Source organism: Acomys minous (genome assembly GCF_964271855.1).
Source record: "Acomys minous genome assembly, chromosome: 2".
In the NCBI taxonomy this organism is placed as follows: Eukaryota; Metazoa; Chordata; class Mammalia; order Rodentia; family Muridae; genus Acomys; species Acomys minous.
In genome coordinates this window covers 111,527,736-111,533,212 of record NC_140484.1, presented here as the reverse complement: position 1 = coordinate 111,533,212, position 5,477 = coordinate 111,527,736, and positions in this window count along the sequence as shown.

Here is a 5,477-nt window from a genome sequence, read left to right as displayed (position 1 = left end):
GCTCGACTAACCGGTAAGACAGCCGCGTGAGGAGAAAGAGGCGGTCTTCCCAGCCACCGGTACAGCGGGAGGCGGGGCGGAGAGAGGAAAGCGACTGCTTCCAGATTCTTAAAGGGACAGGCCATTGCATTCCGCCCTGGTGGCCTGCGTTGGAGAAAGAAAAGCGATCTGTTCTAGAGCTTTCGTAAGGAAGAAGAGTTGTAGATTGCACACATACCTCTTTCTGTTGCCGAATCAAAACCGTACCTCTTTCTGTTACCGAATCAAAGCCATTGTTGATCTTTTTATAGAGCTGCAGTCTAACCGTCCCTATGTTAGAAAAAAAAAATTCCTTTTTTTCCTCCTGGCTAGTTTCAGTGTTGAGAAATTTCTACAGACAGGAATCCCTTGTCTGTACTTGGAATCCATATATTTCAGGGGAGAGGCCGTACTTCATCTGTTCTGTTAAGCTGGTGGTTATTTCTTACTAAACTTTATTTTTAAATACTATTCAAATATTCTTCACTGTATTAGAATTCTCTAGAGGAACAAAACTGATAAAATAAATCTACATACACACACACACACACACACACACACACACACACACACACACACACACACACACACCACATGTATGGACTTTATTAGAGTTACTTACAGACTGTAGTCCAGGTAGTTTAACAATGGCTGTCTCCAGACAGAAAGTCCAAGAATCCAATTGTTCAGTCCATGAGGCTGGATGCCTCAGCTGATCTTCAGTATACCTTGGATTCCAGAAAAAGTTGACTATAATATAATGAAGGAATGAACCTGCCAGTGAGATTTAGGCCTAGAGGACAAAGACCAAACCCTTCCTTCTTCCAAGGCTTTTCTGTAAACTGTCCCTAGAAGGTATAGCCCAGATTTAGGGTGGATCTTCCTGCCTCAAAAGGGCCAACCAAGAAACATCCCTCCCAGATGTGCCCAGATGTGCAGGATTTAGTTATTCCAGATATAATTCAGTTGACAAGAACAGACATCATCACACTCTGCCATTGCATCTAGAAGTTCATTTTTGAAGAATTGTGCCAAGCATGGTGGTCCAGGCCTTTAATCCCAGCATTCAAGGGGCAGAAGCAGGTGGATCTCTGTGAGTTCCAGGCTACCCTCCTCTCGGACAGCAAGGGCTCTGTTACACAGAGAAACTCTGTCTCAGAAAAAAACAAAAAACAAAAACAATCACTAGACCTGGGCAGTGGTAGCACACTCCGTTAATCCCAGCAGCACCTGAGAGGCAAAGGCAAGGCAGAAGCAGGCCAGTCTCTGAGTTGCAGGACACAGACTAGTGTTAGTTCCGGCACTGCCAGGGCCACACAGAAAAACCCTGCCTTGAAAAAAATAGAAGGAGATTACTAGATTTCTTTACCTATGACACAAAGTATGTGTTGTGTGTGAGAGCATGTTGTAATTCTGAAACCTTGTAATCTGAGTCTGTTTTCTATTCAACCACATAAGCTTTCTGAATGTCTGTCTCCTTGCCTGTAAAGCAGCAGTGTGAATTCCCACTGGATTACATACAGGATTAACGGACCAAATAAGGAAACATTCAAATATCTCACTTAAGGACACAAGAGCCCAAATTAGGAAAGGCATGAACTGGCCAGGTGTAGTGGCACACACTTTTAATTCTAGAAGGCAGAGGCCTGCAGATCTCTGTGAGTTCAAGGCCACCCTGGTGAAGCTCTGTCTTGAATACAACCAAAATGAGCCAGGCATGGTGGGACAGACCTTTAATCCCAGCATTCAGGCGATGGAGGAAAGTGGATCTATGAGTTCGAGGCCAGCCTGGTCTAGAAAGTGAGTTCCAGGTCAGCTAAGGGCACACAGAGAAACCCTATCTCAAACAAAACAAAACAAAAACCAACAACAGAAGTGATGCGCACCACAGGGGCATCTAGGGAGGGATGGGGAGAATTTCCAGCAAGCAGAGATCTCACTGATAGCTGCTGCCAAGGAGGTTTGGGGAAGCGGGGAGGGTGCAAAAGATTTGGAAGACAGCAGCATGGTGAGTGGTGGAAAGTGGGAAACAGGTCCCTTTGTGCAGAAAGCTGCTTTGCCTGGCAGCAAAACATCTTTACTACATAAACAGTGGGTAGTATACATGGGGGGTATTGGGAGTGACGGGGGTGGGGGGGGGTGGTGCCTGATGTAGCTGCAAGTAGTTCAAAGTCCAAATCTGAGTCTAACTCTGCCCCTCGAGATCTCTGAGGGACTGCAGGCAAGCTGAGCAGGTTCGGAGTGCCTGGTTCTTGCACGCAGAAGGAATAGCATCAAACATGTCCCACAGGATTATTGTAAAGACCAAGGGCTTGGCAGCCAGTAAATGCTCAATAGAGTGTCTCCATTTGGCCCAGATCTGGAGACATTTAAGACAGAAGGGTTCCAATATTTAAGAGGAGCCTTGGCCAGAGGTGATCAGGTGGACTAATGGGCCGTTAAGGAGCTTTCCAAAGGGAAAAGTCGGCTTCAGACAATCGTGCTGTGAAATGAATGACAGTCTGCGTTTATAGTGTTAGTGCCCTATAATAATGCCCTAAAGCTGCAGCATTTATGTGATTGCTGGTTGGATGACGCTTCCCATGCAAAACTGATTCTTAGCAAGTTCATACCCATCACTTTTTTTTTTTATCACAAAGTTTAATTATCATTCAGAAAAAATTGAGTGGATAACTTTCTCTGAAAAAATATATTGACTCTGTGTGGGCTACAGTTATTACACAGGAGGGACAAGGCTATCTGTAAATGACCTTCCTTTCTAGTCGGGTAATGACAGAAAGTCCCATTTCCAGTCTGATCATAAAGGTACATAAGGCCCAGAGTGGCTGAGAATAAATACAAAACAAGGCAAAAAGCAGTAAAGCTAGGGCTTGCCACGCGTTCTAGGAGAGGAATCTCAGAAACACCCCAAGTGGCAACAGGGAACACTGGGCTGGAATTTGGGCGGCCTCAGTCGTCCTTGTCCTTGGCGCCGTGCTTGAGGATGCGCGTGAACTCGATGTAGTTGAAGTTGCCCTTCTTGTCGATGGGGGCCTCCCTGTAGAGTTCATCCACCTCCTCGTCTGTGAAGCGGTCGCCCATGGTGGTCAGCAGCTCCCTCAGGTAGTCCTCCTGGATGGTGCCAATCGCTTCCTCGTCAAAGCAAACGAAGGCGCCCTCAGCCAAGAAGCCAAGAAGCGCCCTCAGCTGGCAACATCCAATGTGTTCGCCATGTTTGACTAGTCCCAGATCCAGGAGTTCAAAGAGGCCTTCAACATGATTGACCAGAACCGGGACGGCTTCATCGACAAGGAGGACTTGCACGACATGCTGGCTTCAATGAGAAAAAATCCAACCCATGAATACCTGGACGACATGATGAACGAGGCCCAGGGCCCCATCAACTTCACCATGTTCCTCACCATGTTGGGAAAGAAGTTGAACGGCACAGACCCTGAGGATGTCATACCCATCACTTATGGTCCCGAACAGGCTCTCTGTGAACTTACACATGCCAACCAGCTCAATTCTGGCCCACAGTATCACTGTTTCCCTCTTCAACTCTGAGGCCTAAATTAGGTTGCGGCATACATTAAAATCAAATATAGCCGATGAAAGGAAATTGGAGCGAGAACACGTGTCGAGTTATTGAGTTTAGACAAGAGCTCAAAGGAAGAAGGGAAAGAAGAAATAAGCCTGCTTTGCCATCTGCTTCAGTCGCAGCAGGGAGGGACCCTGTCGCATCCCACTGCCAAAGCGCTTAGCTGCCAGGCTACGCCGGCGCACATGGAGTTCCGGGGTGCGAGGCCCCACCACAGTTACAGCAGAAATCTCAGTGTTATACCTAGTTGGTGTCTCAGTTAGGATTTTATTGCCGTGAAGAGACACCATGACCACAGAAACTCTTGTAAAGGAAAACATTTCATTGGGGCTGGCTTGGAGTTTCAGAGGTTTTGTACGTTGTCTTCATGGCATAAAACATGGCGGCACGCAGGCAGACATTGTGCTGGAGAAAGAGCTGAGAGCTCTACATCTTGATCTTCAGGCAGCAGAAGGAGACCATGTGCTGCACTGGGCTTAGCTCGAGTGGAGGAGACCTGAAAGCCAGACCCCACAGCGACACGTTTCCTCCAACAAGGCCACACCTACTCCAACTACTGGGAAAAAGCAAAAGTAGCTTGTTCTAAGTACCTGCCATTTTCAGACTCCGTTTAATCATAGGGGGAAGCGAAAGGACACAGGTCATGACTGTAACTGATGGCCTCTCACGACCTAATGGACTACAAGCAGCTGGCCCACTCCTTTGTTCCCACATCATTTTGAGTTTCAGACCACATTTCCAGGATGAGGCCTGACCAACCACCAAGGCCCTGAGTCAAAGATCTTGAAAGGAAGTTGCCCCACTAAGGCCTAATCCGCAGCATTTACTCCGTTCCTGGGCCTGGCAGGCTCCAAGTCAGGGCAAAATCACACTTAAATCCTTGGTCAAAATATGATAGGGCAATGCTGCGGCCCACCAGGCTCCCCTCACTTTTTGGTTCATCCTTTAGATACATGCTGTCCAACTTCCCTTGGAGGTCACAGTTTCACTCCTGAGTCTGTTCTGAGGCCCTGATCCATCAGAAGCAGCTTGATTACAATGCATTTTTGTCGTGTGCGTTGACCTGGTGTTTGAGTTATGTTGGATTTAAGGGGAAGCCATAACACAACAAGGTCACACCTCTTAGTAGCGCCACCCCCTGTGGGCCACGGCAGCCCCCCACAGGCACGTCTGCTCAGCAAGGATGCTCTCCATACACGCTGTCTGCCCCTCCTCCTCTCCTTCCGCTTTTGCTCCTTCAACACTCCCAGCCTGCTGGACAGAGCCATCCCCATTCAGGGCGGGGCTTCCCTCAGCTGAGTCCCTGAATCAAGTGCCAAACCCTCTAGAAACACCCTCACAGACATGCAGGGGGCTGTGTTACTCCCCACCCCACCCCCAGCCCCAGCATCTCTCAAACCAGTGAAGCTGATAACAAGATTAATCAGTACAGGATGAAACACCCCAACTTCTCTTATGTGCCCAGGAATCGCCCTGTCGCCAAAACCAGCTAAAACCAGTAAAACAAGCAGCAGAGAGAAAGTATACGTGATCTTTCCATGAACCTAAGCACAGAAGCAAGACACTAGCAAACGGAGTTAGTGCTGGGTGCCCATGACTAGGCTGGAGTAATTCAAGGATACAAAGCTTGTTTGTTAGCCAGTGGCGGTCAATGTACTCTGCCATGTTTGTTTGTTTTGCCTCTTTTCAAGACAGGGTTTCTCAGTGTATCCCAGGCTATCCTGGAGCTACCATCACCTGGCAATAGGTAGATTCTTGAAAGCTAGAAAATTTCTCAGAAATGCTGCATAGGCCAGAGGCCTAGGTGCCTCTTGCAGGGCTTCCTCCGTCTTTCCACTAATGACCTCTGAGAAGTGTTTATGTGACCCCAGATGTCTTA